Source organism: Saccostrea cucullata, unplaced genomic scaffold (genome assembly GCF_032062105.1).
Source record: "Saccostrea cucullata isolate Sc308-1 unplaced genomic scaffold, CSIRO_AGI_Scuc_v1 ctg8631, whole genome shotgun sequence".
NCBI lineage: Eukaryota > Metazoa > Mollusca > Bivalvia > Ostreida > Ostreidae > Saccostrea > Saccostrea cuccullata.
Genome location: NW_026921899.1, coordinates 23,796 through 42,264, shown reverse-complemented (window position 1 = coordinate 42,264; position 18,469 = coordinate 23,796). Strand labels below are relative to the sequence as shown.

General features: G+C 34.6%; 1 long non-coding RNA gene across 1 annotated transcript; it reads left to right on the top strand.

The window, feature by feature from the left end:
* The first annotated feature begins 71 nt into the window (after nt 1-71).
* On the top strand, nt 72-18,196 carry LOC134260869 (uncharacterized). Its single transcript, XR_009990654.1, has 4 exons — nt 72-463; nt 766-825; nt 12,847-12,993; nt 17,752-18,196. It is a non-coding gene; the product is annotated as an uncharacterized LOC134260869 (long non-coding RNA).
* Nucleotides 18,197-18,469: the final 273 nt, after the last annotated feature.

The window sequence follows — 18,469 nt, the reverse complement described above, 5'->3', positions numbered from 1 at the left end:
TAGAGTGTTGACATCCACCAACTGGCAACACCGGTTACTCATGTCAGCCTCATTAATGGTTATCTATTATGGGCATAATTTTAATTGATGTTTTTTTGTAAGGACCTACGAGAAGGAGGGGGAGTGTTAGTAGAAAGAAGAATTTTCCTCATCCCATCATTGCCTATGGGGGTGTGACTTATGCCCACCTGAAGCCCATAATTAACAGTGGTAGCATTTCTATCCCGGGGTTTGGACTCTACCTCCTCATACAGATTTTACCGCCCCGATACGTATCCGCACTTGGTACAGCAGAGGCCCATTCTGCTTCCCAGGCCTCGCCTTTCTTCGGTAGCCAAGTCCCATGTTAGTGGTCCATCACAGCCTGGTTTCTCATGCCAGTGGACTCGCATGACCTCATTCCACATCTCGGCTGTTTTTCTTGGATGTAGAAGTCTGTGGGAATTCTGTTAAGCCAGCCTAGGTAAATGTTCAATGTTGCTTTAAACAGTTGGCAGTGTTCAGAGCATGTGAATAGAATTTACAGTTACTTCCATCTAACAAGACATAGAGAAATTTAACATTGTGTATTTTTTTCCCCTGGGAGTATTACTTATAAATTTTTGTGAAGTACTGTTAAGAGTTTTAACGGCATGTATAAATTTGATCCTGCATATATTTACATGTAATTGTGTGTAATATGTATCCCACCCTTATTTAGACTCTTTTTTTCAGTATGTAGATAATATTCAGATTTATTATACTTAATTTCCTGACTTTCGGCAGCTGAGGGAGTCACCGTCACCATCTGATGCATGTCCTCTGACAGTCTCCTGTACGGTGCAGGTAAACTTTCCTTCCGCTTACTTTCCGTCCCCTTATTGTGAGGCACATTTTGGGGTTTGAAACCGCACTTGTTATCTTTTTGGAATTTTGGCATATCTTCAAGTTCTCCTTTTCCAGTTTAAATTTGAGAATTTTGGCAAATATACAGGGCTGTTTAAGGCTACACAGAGGATTTTCTCTTGTCTCATTGACAGATTAATACTGTGCATAATAAGACGATTATTTTGATATCCATCATGAACTTAAAGTAATAAAAAGTCGTTTTAATATGCTAATAAAATACTTTATAGCATATTTCAGCAAATAAACAAAATAAAACTAATAAATCAAATTTTGGGGATATAAATGGATGATATATTAAAAAATAAATGAATAAATTTATTTGTGTCATTATTTCAAATAATGAAAAGTCGTTTTAATACGCTATTAAAATACTTTGTAGCATATTACAGCAAATAAATAAAATAAAACTAATAAATCAAATTTTGGGGAGATAAATGAGTGATAAATTAAACAAGAGGCCCATGGGCCACAGCGCTCACCTGAGCACATCGGGCTTGAATTTACTCCCCCCCCCCCACTCCAGGCATTCATCATTTGAACAAACTAGAATCTACACTACCTGAGGATGATTCCATATAAATATCACTAATCATAGCTTTGAAGTACTTGAAAAGAAGATTTTAAAAGGTTTCCCTATATATCCCTATGTAAAACTTGGGTCGGCCATTTTGGCCCCACCCTAACCCCGGGGGTCATGATTGGAACAAACTTGAATCTACACTACCTGAGGATGATTCCACATGAGTTTCATCTTTCCTGGCCCAGTGGTTCTTGAGAAGGATTTTTAAAGACATTTCTGATATATTCCTATGTAAAACTTGGGTCGGCCATTTTTGGCCCTTCCCTTCCCCGGGGGGTCATGATTTGAACAAACCTAAATCTACACTACCTGAGGATGATTCCACATGAGTTTCCTCTTTCCTGGCCCAGTGGTTCTGTGAAGAAGATTTTTAAAGATTTTTAGCTCTACTGGTCAGAGACCAGAAGAGCTTATGCGATAGTAATGCGTCCGTCCGTCTGTCTGTCTGTCTGTAAACAATTTTTCGAAATGCTACTCCTCCTACAATTTTAGTATGATTTCAATATAACTTGGCACACAAGTAGACTACACTAAGATACATAAAGTAGTGCATCGGTTTTTTATTTCGATGAACTGTGTTGCCATGGTTACTAAAAATAGAATTTTCTGAGAAATTCCTTTAAAATGCTACTCCTTCTACAGTTTTGGTCTGATTTCAATATAACTTGGCACACAAGTAGACTACACTAAGATACATAAAATAGGTCATCGGTTTTTCGATGAGCTGTGTTGCCGTGGTTACTAAAAATAGAATTTTCTGAGAAATTCCTTTAAAATGCTACTCCTTCTACAGTTTTGGTCTGATTTCAATATAACTTGGCACACAAGTAGACTACACTAAGATACATAAAATAGTGCATCGGTTTTTGATTTCGATGAGCATTGTTGCCATGGTTACTAAAAATAGAATTTTCTGAGAAATTCCTTTAAAACGCTACTCCTTCTACAGTTTTAGTCTCATTTCAATATCACATGGCACACAAGTAGACTACACTAAGATACATAAAATAGTGCATCGGTTTTTGATTTCGATGAACAATGTTGCCATGGTTACTAAAAATAGAATTTTCTGTGAAATTCCTTTAAAACGCTACTCCTTCTACAGTTTTAGTCTCATTTCAATATCACTTGGCACACAAGTAGACTACACTAAGATACATATAATAGTGCATCTGTTTTTGATTTCGATGAACTGTGTTGCAATGGTTACTAAAAATAGAATTTTCTGAGAAATTCCTTTAAAACGCTACTCCTTCTAAAGTTTTGGTCTGATTTCAATATTTTTTGGTACACAAGTAGACTACGCTAAGATACATAAAACAGTGCATCGGTTTTTGATTTCGATGAACGATGTTGCCATGGTTACTAAAAATAGAATTTTCTGAGAAATTCCTGTAAAACGCTACTCCTTCTACAGTTTTAGTCTCATTTCAATATCACTTGGCACACAAGTAGACTACACTAAGATACATAAAATAGTGAATCGGTTTTTTGATTTCAATGAGCAGTGTTGCAATGGTTACTAAAAATAGAATTTTCTGAGAAATTCCTTTAAAACGCTACTCCTTCTACAGTTTTGGTCTGATTTCATTATCACTTGGCACACAAGTAAACTACACTAATTTACATATAATAGTGCATCGGTTTTTTATTTCAATGAACGGTGTTGGCATGGTTATAAAAGTAGAATTTTCTGTGGAATTCCTTTAAAATGCTACTCCTTCTACAGTTTTGGTCTGATTTCAATATAACTTATCGGACAAGTAGACTACACTAAGATACATAATTCTGTGCATCGGTTTTTGATCAGTACAAACCAGTAGAGCTACAGTCTCGACAGAGACTTCTGGTTCCTATATATTCCTATGTAAAACTTGGCCGAATGTAAAACTTGGGTCGGTCATTTTGGCCCCACCCTAGCCCCGGGGATCATGATTTGTATAAACTTGAATCTACACTACCTGAGGATGATTCCACGCGAGTTTCATCTTTCCTGGCCCAGTGGTTCTTGAGAAGAAGATTTTTAAAGATATTTCCTATATATTCCTATGTAAAACTTGGCTCGGCCATTTTGGCCCCACCCTAGCCCCGGGGGTCATGATTTGAATAAACTTGAATCTACACTACCTGAGGATAATTCCACATGAGTTTCATCTTTCCTAGCCCAGTGGTTCTGGAGAGGAAGATTTTTAAAGATTTTTCCGATATATTCCTATGTAAAACTTGGCTCGGCCATTTTTGCCCCACCCTTGCCCGGGGGTCATAATTTGAACAAATTTGAATCTACACTACCTGAGGACGATTCCACACGAGTTTCATCTTTCCTGGCCCAGTGGTTCTGGAGAAGAATATTTTAAAAGATATTTCCTATATATGCCTATGTTAAAACTTTGGTCGGCCATTTTGGCCCCACCCTTGCCCCGGGAGTCATGATTAGAACAAATTTGAATCTACACTACCTGAGGATGATTCCACATGAGATTTATCTTTCCTGGCCCAGTGGTTCTGGAGAAGATTTTTTAAAGATTTCTCTGTTATATTCCCAAGTAAAACTAGGGTCGGCCATTTTGGCCCTACCCTTGCCCCGGGGGTCATGATTTGAACAAACTTGAATCTACACTACCTGAGGATGATTCCACATGAATTTTATCTTTCCTGGCCCAGTGGTTCTGGAGAAGATTTTTAAAGATTTTTCCTGTATATTCCTATGTAAAACTTGGGTCGGCCATTTTGGCCCCACCCTTGCCCCGGGGGTCATGATTTGAACAAACTTGAATTTACACTACCTGAGGATGATTCCACATGAGTTTCATCTTTCCTGACCCAGCTGTGGTTCTGGAGAAGATTTTTTAAAAATGCTTAATTTTTAACAAATTCATGATTATCTCCCCTTGGAAAAGGGCGTGGCCCTTCATTTGAACAAACTTGAATCCCCTTCACCCAAGGATACTTTGTGCCAAGTTTGGTTGAAATTGGCCCAGTGGTTCTTGAGAAGAAGATGAAAATGTGAAAAGTTTACGACGACAACAACGACGACAGAAAACGGACAAAGAGGAAAAGTCAAAAAGTACACAAATTGGCCTGATTTCAAAATAGGACAATTTTGCCCCTGGATATATCTATAGACTACATATTTTTTCAGAACAACTTTCTTTTTTCAATATCTCTTTCATATTTTCTGTAAGAGGTCTTCAAAATAGCATATGTATATGGCCGAATTTCGTACATTTTACGGAACGTCATAATGACGTTGTGAATTTTTACACTTCTCAGTTCTCATAAATAAAGAGGTTAATATTTATTAATTAATAAAATTTTAACAAAAAAGTGTTTTACAATATATTCAAATAGTACTTCAATATTTTGTTAATAAAAGAAAACTTAATTAGAAATGTTAACGTTAGGTATAAACAAACTTAGGTACATGTACAAGTGAAAATGACAGCGTGTCCGTTTAGTGCCTGTGTGTTTATCGCGGTACACGGTACATTGTAACGTTTCATTATGGACATTGATAATGTTTTAAAATAATAAATTTATTAATAATTTACACAAACTTTATGCATTTGATATTTTAATCAACCTGTGTATAGCCAAATCGAGGAACGTGGCAACCGGAGGGGGGGGGGGTTAAATGTTAAAATAAAAATAGGTACCACATATAACGTAGAGAACAAGTGCTGCGTTTAATGTTTGTTCCTCATATATACATGTACGAGGGGTGTAAGAAAAATTCGCGGACAAGTTCTATTGTGAGCGTGCTATTTCCACGAAACAGGTCAAACTTTCCAGATAAAATCTTAACCCTTTTCCAATTGATATACAAGAATTTGCTTGGTGCTCTCCGTTGATTATTGAAAAATATACAGCTTTTTTATTTTGATAAAACTTGCTTCACGGAGCATGCCACATTTTGTCAAGTTTACATTACAAAGACTCTTTATTAAAATTAAAAATTGCACAATTGTAGCGCAAAGACATGTATGATATTTTACCTGCCGCTAAAGCATGCAGGGAACGTCACGTGGAGAAATTTTGAACTAAATTGGAGGGTATATGACTGTTTTATAGCCGTTTATAAATGATCAATGCGTAAAAACACAGCCAAAAATCGGAACGTCATTGAGCGTCATGGAGCACTGCACTACGTAAAAATTATGTGTGCAGACAGGAAAATGTCTAAAAAGAGATTAAAATGTTCAAGATGCTGCCGGAAATTTCCTACATATGCAAAGAAGAAGTTTTCAAATGGTTGTAGCTTCACAAGAATGGAAAGAGTACATTTTGAATGATTAACTCAATCGATACTTCAAAACCCCCCTTATCGCATGGACGTTGCGTTGCGCCTATATAGTTTTGCATAGTTTCCATACCTGATTAACTGCATAAACTTTTTCTTATTTTTATAAAATCTCAATTATATCCGAATCACAATCAATACAAAATATATTATAGTAGAAAACTAATATGTCTTGATAATATTCAATTTTAAAGTAGAAAAAAGATAAGAACCAGAAGTCTCTGTCAAGACTGTAGCTCTACTGGTTTGTACTTATAACAAAGGATGAGAAAAGAAGCCATTGCCATCAGACCAAAACTGTAGGAGGAGTAGCGTTTTAAAGGAATTTCAAAGAAAATTCTATTTTTAGTAACCATGGCAACACCGTTCGTCGAAATCAAAAACCGATGCACTATTTTATGTATCTTAGTGTAGTCTACTTGTGTGCCAAGTTATATTGAAATCAGACCAAAACTGTAGGAGGAGTAGCGTTTTGAAAAATTATTTACAGACAGACAGACAGACGGACGGACGACGGACACCTTACTATCGCATAAGCTCTTCTGGTCTCTGACCAGTAGAGCTAAAAATCTGAAGAAATGAAAGAATAGAACTGCGACAAACCTGAACGGGTTGAAATCTGGTTGTCACGTCGCTTTCGTCAAGTGATTGCTTCGTGAATCCCATGACCCCATAGTTGTAAAATTTCAAGATTTTATCATATGGACTTGATTTTTTACATACCAATAAACAAAATGTAGGAATTTGTTTAGACATAAGTCATACTTCACAATACACAATAGATTTTCGGTAATTCGATGTGTCTGAGAACTTTTCTAACAACCCTCGTATGTAAGACAGTCCCGGTGTTCCATACACATTCACCAACAAAGAAAGACTGGTACCGCGTGATATTTTACGCATGGACTTGTGAAGATATTCTTTTTCTCAAAGTAATCATCTTCATGTTTTAGCAAAATGTTATCACAATCATCAATTCATAGTTTTTAGGAAAAAATAATAAATGGATTTATTTTAAATAATCAATACAGTGTGTTTATTGACAATCACAAGACAGGGTTATGAAGTTTCATTTTTCCCTGTCATCTTTCCGCTTTTCAACATTTTCAACTACCGGGTATTTTCGACACTTGTGCATTTTCGAGCAATACATAAATACTTCCGAGAGCAGCATTTAATAGCAAACTTCTAATGCAAGAACCTCGGGTAATCAGAGGCAGATCCAGGGCCGGTGCCTCGGGTGTGTGACCCCCTCCCCCCTTTCAAATGTTCAAAAATAAGATATTCTATACAAAAAACACATTATTAAAATCAGGTTTCCTTATTATGTGTGTGGGTGTGTGTGTTCGTGATTTTAACCCTAAGGCAGGGTGCCCTGATTTTTTTTTTTATCTTGAATTATCTTGAATTATTCATTACATCCCGATCTATCGAAATATCACAATTTTTAGCTCTACTGGTCAAAGACCAGAAGAGCTTATGCGATAGTAATGCGTCCGGCGTCTGTCCGTCTGTCTGTCTGTAAACAATTTTTCAAAATGCTACTCCTCCTACAGTTTTGACCTGATTTCAATATAACTTTGCATATAAGTAGACTACACTAAAATACATAATTCTGTGTATCGGATTTTGATTTCGACGAACGGTGTTGGCGTTGTTACTAAAATAGAAATTTCTGTGAAATTCTTTCGAAATGCTACTCCTCCTGCAGATTTGGTCTGATTTCAATATAACTTGGCACACAAGTAGACTACACTAAGATACATAATTCTGTGTATCGGATTTTGATTTCGACGAACGGTGTTGGCGTGGTTACTAAAAATAGAAATTTCTGTGAAATTCTTTCGAAATGCTACTCCTCTTGCAGATTTGGTCTGATTTCAATATAACTTGGCACACAAGTAGACTACACTAAGATACATAATTCTGTGTATCGGTTTTTGATTTCGACGAACGGTGTTGGCGTGGTTACTAAAAATAGAAATTTCTGTGAAAGTCTTTCAAAATGCTACTCCTCCTACAGTTTTGGTATGATTTCAATATAACTTGGCACACAAGTAGACTACACTAAGATACATAAATCTGTTTATCGGTTTTTGATTTCGACGAACGGTGTTGGCGTTGTTACTAAAAATAGAAATTTCTGTGAAAGTCTTTCAAAATGCTACTCCTCCTACAGTTTTGGTATGATTTCAATATAACTTGGCACACAAGTATACTACACTAAGATACATAATTCTGTGCATTGGTTTTCGATTTCGACGAACGGTGTTGGCGTTGTTACTAAAAATAGAAATTTCTGTAAAATTCTTTCAAAATGCTAATCCTCCTACAGTTTTGGTCTGTGGTCTAGACTTTAACACTAAGGTACATAATTCTTTATATCCGTTTTTGACTTCAATGAACATTACCCCGGTATTACCTTGGTTAATAAAGATAGCAATTTCCGTTACTCTCAAAAGGCTACTTCAAATAAGTTTTACCTTGGTTAATAAAGATAGCAATTTCCGTTTTAGTCTGATTATAATATAATGTGGCATGCAAGTAGACTACACTAAGAACATAAATAGACTTATTCAAGGATCATTATTCTCTTTTTTGCTAGTGTAAATTCCCAGCTGCTTAAGTACGTTCCTCTTCCTTTGTTATAAGTACAAACCAGTAGAGCTTCAGTCTCGACAGAGACTTCTGGTTTACATATACATCTGACCTGTATTTAGCTATGTTATTGTATACTTTTACAAGTTAATCGCTCGCCATCTACCCGATGGGTGATAATGATTATATGTAACACTCAGTCTCACAGAATATATTGAATACAGGTAAGTCTACGTATGTACTAACTTTTAATAGTAATAATGTTATTTATTTAAATTTTAAACATTTTTTAATATCTAGAGTTATTGATCTACAATCATCACGAGTATGAAAAATATTGAAGTTCCCTAAAAAGTTTGACGTCATTTTCTGCATATTGTGACGTCACGACAAAAAAAAATTGACGACTTGTCAAATGTTGAAACAAAAAACCAAAACAAATAGACCTATTCTGGTTATAACCTGGCTACTTTGGAGGTCTTCTGTTCAACAATGGTCCAGAACAGACATTCAGATATGAAAAGCATAGACTAACGCGAATACATATCTATTTTTTAATGTTTTTATTTAAACTAAGAACTGGGGTATTAAAATCTGTTTAGCCTACGCTATTTACCTTGCATAAATAATGTATTTATGCTAAAATGGATTTATGGTCGTCTTTATATAATTTACAGTAATTTTTCTTATGAAAAACTTAATTCTTGCAATGTAAGGTTTTGATAACATGAAATTATATAATGTAAAATTGCTTCTGCATGCGCCAGCTGACCAAACGACATTCATAAATATTAATTTTAAACATGGGGCGCATTCCTCTCGGAGAAAAAAACTTGTTCAAAAATATGCGTTAGATACCAATGATTGATTTTATACTTGAATTTTTTTCCGAGAGGAATGCGCCCCACTTGAAATTTTAAAATGAATCTGTAAAATCGTTGAAAAATTCCGGAAAAGTCAAAACCATTATAGGTTTTAGCCCTTACGATTAAAAAGCCAACATCCGGTTTGGCTAAAACTACCCACCCCTGCATTGACGAAGTCGAGTAGATACGGAAACCACAAATATTTTTCAAGAAAACGATGATTAATTTTTTTAGAAATTCACAGGCCGTATATTGTACTTTCTGACTTTTGTTCTTTTGATCAGAAAAGCTCACTTGAGCCTTCGGCTCAGGTGAGCTAAAAAAAACAAATAAATGAATAAATTTAGATAATTCTCATTATTTGTTTATATATTTATTCAATCATTTTTAATTCAGTTGATTTGTAGATTTATTCACATACGAAAATAAGTTAATAAAATAAATTTATAGTTTATTTCATAATTTTTATTCATTAATTAGACATTTATTTTCTTAATGCATTTATCATTCCTTTCAATTCGTTTTTTATTCATTTAATTCTTTGGGAAAATAAATATCCCATGCATAGATTTGTTAATGTATTCCCAAATGTTTAATCTAGTTCTTTTACAAAGACAGTTATTACGCTAAAAGATGTTTCAAAGTATATGAAACAAGAGGCCCATGGGCCACATCGCTCACCTGAGAATCTTTTGTCATATTGTTCTTTACCAGATTTCCCCCTTGTAATACATATTGTGGCCCTGCCCTACCCCCTGGGGTCATGATTAAATATACTACCCCAGGGTGCATCCACATCAGTTTCAGCTTTTCTGGCCCAGTGGTTCTTGAGAAGAAGATTTTCAAAGATTTTTCCTATATATTTCTTTGTAAAACTTTGGTCGTCCATTTTGGCCCCGCCCTACCCCCTGGGGTCATGATTTGAACAATTTAGAATCTACACTACCCCAGGGTGCTTCCACATCAGTTTCAGCTTTTCTGGCCCAGTGGTTCTTGAGAAGAAGATTTTCAAAAATTTTTCCTATATATTTCTATGTAAAACTTTGATTCCCCATTGTGGCCCCACCCAACCCCCGGGGATCATGATTTGAATAATTTAGAATCTACACTACCCAACAATGCTTCCGCATGAGTTTCAGCTTTTCTGGCCCAGTGGTTCTTGAGAAGAAGATTTTCAAAGATTTTTCCTATATATTTCTATGTAAAACATTGATGCCCTATTGTGGAACCGCCCTACCCCCAGGCCGGGGGTCATGATTTGAACAATTTAGAATCTATACTACCCCAGGGTGCCTCCACATCAGTTTCAGCTTTTCTGGCCCAGTGGTTCTTGAGAAGAAGATTTTCAAAGATTTTTCCTATATATTTCTATGCAAAACTTTGATTCCCCATTGTGGCCCCACCCAAAAGTAAGGGAGATCATGATTTGAATAATTTAGAATCTACACTACCCAACAATTCTTGCCTGCATGCGTTTGAGTTTCAGCTTTTCTGGCCCAGTGGTTCTTGAAAAGAAGATTTTCAAAGATTTTTCCTATATATTTCTACGTAAAACTTTTATTCCCCATTGTGGCCCCGCCCTACCCTCGGGGGTCATGATTTGAACAATATACTAGAATCTACAGTACCCACACACTTCCACTTGAGTTTCAGCTTTTCTGGCCCAGTTGCTCTTGAGAAGAAGATTTTCATAGATTTTTCCTATATATTTCTATGTAAAACATTGATGCCCCATTGTGGCCCCACCCTACCCCCTGGGGTCATGATTTGAACAATTTAGAATCTACACTACCCCAGGGTACTTCCACATCAGCTTCAGCCTTATTGGCCCAGTGGTTCTTGAGAATAAGATTTTCAAAGATTTTTCCTATATATTTCTATGTAAAACTTTGATTCACCATTGTGGCCCCGCCCAACCCCCGGGGGTCATGATTTGAACAATTTAGAATCTACACTACCCCACAATGCTTCCACATGAGTTTCAGCTTTTCTGGCCCAGTGGTTCTTGAGAAGAAGATTTTCAAAAATTTTTCCTATATATTTCTATGTAAATCTTTGATTCCCAATTGTGGCCCCGCCCTACCCCCGGGGGTCATGATTTGAAGAATTCAGAATCTACACTACCCCAGGGTGCTTCCACATCAGTTTCAGCTTTTCTGGCCCAGTGGTTCTTGAGAAGAATATTTTTAAAGATTTTTCCTATATATTTCTATGTAAAACTTTGATTCCCCATTTTTTTAGCCCAACCCCCGGGGGTCATGATTTGAACAATTTAGAATCTACACTATCCCAGGGTGCCTCCACATAAGTTTCAGCCTTATTGGCCCAGTGGTTCTTGAGAAGAAGATTTTTAAATTTAGACCCCACCCTATTTTTGTCTATATATTTATTATCTCCCCTTTAAGGGGACTTGTCCCTTCATTTTAACAATTTAAATTCCCCTTCACCCAATTTATAGCTTATTTACCAATTTTTATTCAAAATTGGCCATTGGTTTTCTTGAAAGAAGTCAAAATGTGAAAAGTTTTTTATTCATTTAATTCTTTGGGAAAATAACATCAGACAGACAGACAGACGATTTGTTACGATGTATTCAAAATGTTTAATCTAGTTCTTTTAAAAGACAGTTATTAGCCTTCGATGTTTCTAGGTAGCTAATAAAAAATGAAAAAAAAATTATAAAAATATATATAAAAAGTTCATAAAGTACAATGTTTATGCCGTCTAGCATCACAAAATGCACTAAATTGATAATTTATTCTTTAGAATCGATGCAATTCTCTGCTGTTCTCCCCCCAAAATGCTACCAACTGAAACTTAAAAAAAATCACATTGATACAAGTAATAGAAACTAAATTACAGGGGATTTGGTTAAGGCATTTAAAAATATGTCAACTTTTTTAATAAGTCTATATTTTCAAAAAAATACTTCAAGTTTTCAAGACTATATCATTTTTCACTCTTAAATGCCACAAAATAACTCCTTTTCTTGGCCAAAATAATTGTCAGGGGACGACAGGGGCAAGTCAGTAAAGGCAGGGACAACGACAGGGACTGTACAGGGAGATCAGAGAATGTCAGAGGACGACAGGGAGTGGTTAGGGAAGTCAGGGACAAAGACAGGGACTGGACAGGGAGAGCAGGGACAACGACAGGGGATCATAGGAGAAAGTCAGGGAGAGACAGAAAAATGTCAGGGACTGACAGGGGGACAACAGGGGATTTTTTGGGATCTAAGGGGATATTTAATTCAGTAGTGTTAATTGTAAACAAAGTAGATGGGGGCACGTGCTATTTCTCCAAGATATATTAGATAGAGGGGTGGTGAAGCTTTTTGCAAATACTTAATCAGCAGGGAGGACCAGATAAGAATCATTAGTTTAACTAGAGTCTTGATTGATTTACTTCTCATAATCACCAAAATGTCTGCGAATTAATCTTTTTTATATATCCATATTTTGCATTATTTGCTATGTTTTCATTAAATTTGGGAACTTTTCTTATTTTCTGGGTAGAATCCACCCTTATGAAAGAAATGACACAGATTGCAGTTAATATCATTCTATTTACATTTAAAAACAAAATCATGTCAACAAACATTTTATACATTACAGTTACCAATATATCCAAATATGAACACGGATCTGACAGTCATTCGACAAGTTCAACTCGGCTAATACCAGTAAGGTGTCATCTATTAAAATGGTCACAGTATCCAAAACACTGAAGTCACAGAACTCAAATTCCATACATGTACACAGGTAAGTGTTAAGTCTTTGAAATTTACTAAATTGACTTATTCCGAGGTAGGTAAAAATGTACGTATAAGAAAAAGAGTACCAAAGACCCAGATTTTTACATCATTTCCTGGGTGAACAAGATGAAGCAGAGTAATAAATGGGTAGGCTTTACCTGATTGGCTGAATTCAGGTATGTATTTTTTTTTTCATTTTAAAGTAAAAATATTGATGTTTGAGATAAATGATGGAATGAGGAAATATTCTAGCAAGTATATAAATACCAGGGGACAAATAAAGGAGTGGGGCTGATTTTGAAAGTAGAATGCCATTTACTGCCGATCACTGGAAGTTGAAAATAAATGCAAATTTGACCTATAAACGCCACGGCCTGGTATGTATTTTCAGTGTTTTTAAAACGCGCGTAGACTGTAGTTTCAAATGATTTCAGGGATTTGTTGGAAAGCGAAATAGTATAGCACTGGGAGAGCAAGAGATTTGTATAGAGTTCTATGGGAAAATAATTGGTACTCTTTTTCCTCAAGTTATCAACCAAAAGCATATAAAAATTCTACCACTTATTATGTGTGAATTATGTTTAAAGTAATGGGATATGATCAAAATTAAGTCATAAATCATTTTCAAAATATATTTTGTTGTCACATTACACAATTTTTGCATTATAACAATATGACTTTAATTTGTGCGAAAAACAAAGTGAGTTTAAAAAGTGTGTTAAGCTCTAACCTCTGACCCTGGGGCCCTGACTTTCACAATTTTTGTTTAGGACTCGTATGCTCAATACAATTATACCAACAGTTTGACTGCTTGATGTCCAGGAATAAAGATTTTGAAAGATTGACCTAATTTTATTGGTTTTTGCCCCAACCCCCAGGCCTTGGAGGGGGGGGGGGGGGCAGAGACCTTGAAATTCATAATATTTGTTCCCCTTCACGAATAGATGCTATATGCCAAAATTGGTTGAAATTGGTTTAGTGGTGTCAGAGAAGAATTAAGCTGAAAATGTTTAAATGTTAACGAACGACGCACGACGACGAACGAAAACGGATAGCAATTGGCCACCTGAGTTTTACTCAGGTGACCTAAAAAAGTTACTTAGCAACGAATTTTTCAATCAGCAGGAAAAATCCTTAATAAATAGAAATTTATTGGAACGACTCGAACATTCCAAATACTTTATAACTTCTAGATTTTTTTCTCAAGAAGGAATTTAATTCCGGAAAAAATATATTTTAAAAAATGTTAATTTAAAAAAAAATTATTGATTAACAAAAAAGCAAATTGATTACAAAAGATAATGTTTATGAAGATGTAAGTGGGTTTAATTATAGTAAAAATGTTTGTTTAAAATAATAAAAATAAACTAATTTTTTTTTATTTAAAAAAAAACGAGTTTCCTTTTCAGAGCCCCGTTCTCTGTCTTGTACACCTGTCATTTTGATTAATTAACCTACGTAATAAAATTCTTGTGTTATAAAAACATTTCCTCATTGTCTTCTTGTCAGTCGAGATAAATCGCCACGTAATATCAAATCTGACTTCACCATAGCTAAACGAACGAAAGAGAAAACGGCTGTTTAATTTTTTTCACCATGTTGAATTTCGAGAGAGACACATAAGGTTGGGGCGGAAGGGGATATGGGGGATAGGGCAAATACGAGCGGTGTTTTAGTTATGAGGAAAACGGACATCGAGTGTTTGTAGATTGTTCAACTTTTCGTATAATTATCCTGGACATGAAGAAAATTAAAACATGTCCTCCGTTATTTTCAGTGTTCATGGTACAGATTAGGGTAGGATTAATTTGTATGAAAATGTATAACGAACCTCACTATTTCAATTTTCTAAGTCAAAACTAAATTGACAATACGGCTATCAATTAAATTTTATCTGGAATCAAACTTGTGATTTTTTTAAGGGAGGGACACCTTTTTCTGATTATAATGTATATTGACAGTTTTTCTGTTACTGTAAGAATCGATTTTTAATGTTCTACAAATTGATTTTTGTAGGTTTTATATACTACACTAGAGTAGATTAGAGATTAATGAAACTGACTTTTATGTAAATGACTGCGAAGAACGCAGAAGACGGTAACGACATGATCTTGATCGAAGCAATTGTACATGTATCTATATTATACGTTGGTAACTTTCAAATTATCACAATGAATGTACTAAACATTAATTGAAACAATTAAGCGGATATAAGTACATGTAACATGCGTTCTGTTACTCGGTTCAATCTCAGGGGACTCAGAAATGGGCATAACTTTCCTTCTGTATGATTGACAGAATAATAAAGTTAATTGGGGTTAAATACGGGATTCTTATGAAATTCTTTACTGTCACATTTGTTTGAGGAAGAAATACACATGAAGTTCTGATTAAGTTCATGATTAACACCCCCCCCCCCCCACCCACCCCTAATTCCAGTTGTATGAAAATCTTTTCCTTTTAAATTTCATGCAATCCCTTTTGAAGAATGTTCTAGTATTTGAATTAAATGTACTTAATTCTGTTAATTATATGCAATATTCAGGAGATTTTTAACTTCCTATTTTCAATAATTTAATTTCATTTTTTGATTCTCTTCTTGGCAAACTCATATATCCCTTTCCTGGCCAAGGTTTACATAATTCACTATTTTTTTAAGTGAAAGATTATCGCAATCGTTTTCTTTAAACTATTTTTTTTAGATTGATTAAAGAAATAATACTGATGTTTTTAAATTATCAATATTTAAGAGAAAAAAGCCTAAAAGCAATATTTAAGGAAAAATTAAGGATGAAATAAAATCCATAACACTTTTTGAAAGTTGAATAACAGAAAAACCTGCGTTGATGTCTTTATGGGTATGTCCAACATATGAGAGCGACAAGTGTATCTCGCAAAAACTGTCAATCTTTAATAAAACACTGACAATGCAAAAGCATTAATCAGTACTGTTATATAAGTCTTGTTACATTTTAAAGAAACTGAGCATTTATTTCTTGTTTATACGTGCTTTGTCTATTAACCCCAAATTGGAAAAAATGTAACTTTAAGGATTATGTAAAGGTTTAGTATCTTGAACGTACCTCTTGAAAAACTCTTAATTTCACTAACAGCTCACAGAATGCAAGAACAAATTCATTTTTGTTTTCGCGCGCACAGCTGTCTGCCTGAATGTATAATATTTCTGGTAATCAACCATGCTAAAATGAAAATCATATATTGTCAGATATGTTTTTTTCTTGTACTAAATAATTTAGGCTTAGCAAAATATGTTTTCTTTAAAATTTAAAACTTAATTGTACTCATTCTCACCTTTTCCGTTGATGCATATACCGATTGTAGTAGGATATTCATGACTAGATTCGCATCGTGGGAGTACTCGTTGATGTCAACATAGTATGTATATGTTCCTTTACCGTGATTCATGACTCCTTGAATATGAATTTTCAAAAGTGCCGTTGGATCTACTAGTATTTCTTATTTTTTAAGTTAGCAAAGAATTTGTTAACTTGGAATTCTATTATTTTTTACATATAATTGTTATATAATTATTTATAAGCATAATTGAAATACATTTTTAGACAGAAATACTGCCCTCTTCTTTCTGTACGTAATATAGCACAAGGTTATAACAATCTAGATCTACGACAAGTAATACTTTATCTTCAGTTGGTGATAAATATGGATTCATTTTAAAAAGTTAATTTTAAGTACAAAGTGGCAGCAAAATTGTCAATAAATTTCACTTCATAATATATATATATATAACCTATATCTTTAATTAGTAATTATTTTGAAGCGGAGGAATAAACTTGAGACTTCATTGGACAAATTTAGAAAAACATATTTAACAAAAAAACCTGCATATTTTTGTCTTATGATTGGATTGCAAGAATGGCATCATTTCAGACAGCCAGTGAGTACAAAAAATGATACAAATTTATTCAATATATTCAATATATATATATATATATATTCAGATATTTTCAATATAAACTCTACTACAAAATAAAAAGAAAAAAAAAATATTATGTGTAAAACTAATGATGTTTAAACTTTATAACTTTGTCTCATGTTGACGACATTGTTCATATTTCGGATTACATGTCACATTGTTTTCCTGACATTGTTCTGCGGGTTTGAGCCTAGGTGTACCTGCCTAGTTTAGAATTCTTAAATAATGTTCATTTGAACATCCGAGTTCCTTGAAGTTTCCAGCTCGTTTAACTTTTTTCACATTCTCAGCTCCAGCTAAATGAAAACATTAATTGAACCACCATCTATAAAATACCCCTCGTCTTCTAAATGAATCTTTAAGACCACTTCTCCGTTAACCACCCATACGGACGGAGTTAACCTTCTCTTTCAATCTTTACATCCCAGTCTTTTGTTTCGGGAATATGACGTATTGTGGTTGTCTGCTGGCCATCTCGTCTGTTTCAATGTCTGAAAATCAAATTATTTACTAATTGCATATTGTGAAATTTGTAAATATAACGAATACATATTTTATCTCAATATACTTTTTAACATGCATACACCTTTGAAATTGAAGATTTCTTTCTTCCTTTTTTTTTTGAGGGGCTAATAATAAATTTAAGATTATGATTCAGATTCTTTTCTTGGTATTTAATATAATTTGACACGATAAATTACTCTGCTGAACATTCTTAAAGAGAGTTTTTATAATTTCAAAAGCAATGTCCAATCACGTGAATTATTGGTAAAGATTTTGCTTATAAAAGATCCATTTAAACTTATTTAGATTAGTGTTCCCATACACAAGCGGAAGATTATCGAGGAAAAAAGCTCTCTGCGAAAGCGCTGTTCTGCGCTTCGAACCAGTGGAAGTCTTGGAATACTGGCAGCTTCATGTATAATTGTGACTGTGACAAAAATTTCCAGTTTATCTACAAGATCATCTGTAGTGGAATCACCGCATCATAATGAATCCTTTATTGACATCAAAGCGAATGACACTCTGTGTGAATTCATGCAATCTTTTTCAATCTCTTCAATCTCTGGAAATGTATTTGTGACCGTATGCTTATATGGAAATACTATACGTGTGGACCTGAGGGTTTTCGTAAATTTGAAAGCCACTATAAAAGGATTGTACCTGACTACGACACAATATGGAAAAGACTTTTACAGATCATTCCTTTACTTAATGACACAATGAAGAAGTTTCAGTAATTCTGCATAAAAGAAAACAAGAGGCCCACGGGCCTTATAGGTCACCTGAGCATTATGCAACAACTTTCCAGTTACAGTGTATTGAATTTGATTCAATAACATGTTTTAAGCCAGATGCTATATGGCATTCACAATTTTGAAATAGCACCATTGATCATCATAACAATAAACTTAGCAGTCGCTTAGCTTGGTTACTGAATACCCATATGCAGGGTAGGGGAACAAAAATGCACTCCAACTAATTAGTAATATTCATCAATAATCAGTAGTGCCCCTAACACTCTGAC